Consider the following 232-nt stretch of genomic DNA (forward strand, 5'->3'; position numbering starts at 1 on the left):
GCATGAACTTTGATAAAAGGTCAAAAGATAATTCATAACAGAAGGAAGATTAACTGCAAAACAGGGACAAAAGCCTGTCTAAATGAATTTATACAAAGAAACACAGACACAAGGTACAGTACATCTAACTGTCTGCAAAGATTTACTGTGTGCAGTCATACATCCATACTTTAGAAGTCAAACATGCACAGCTGCACACAATTTTCTTCACAAAAACAAACACACATCTACA

The 232-nt window shown here is 34.9% G+C and overlaps 1 protein-coding gene across 1 annotated transcript in view; it reads right to left on the minus strand.

Annotated features, from left to right (window-relative positions):
* The window catches only part of LOC119588950 (DNA-directed RNA polymerase III subunit RPC3-like), a 13560-nt gene that overhangs the window by 3249 nt on the left and 10079 nt on the right, over window positions 1-232 (minus strand).

Source organism: Penaeus monodon, chromosome 24 (genome assembly GCF_015228065.2).
Source record: "Penaeus monodon isolate SGIC_2016 chromosome 24, NSTDA_Pmon_1, whole genome shotgun sequence".
NCBI classification, from domain to species: domain Eukaryota; kingdom Metazoa; phylum Arthropoda; class Malacostraca; order Decapoda; family Penaeidae; genus Penaeus; species Penaeus monodon.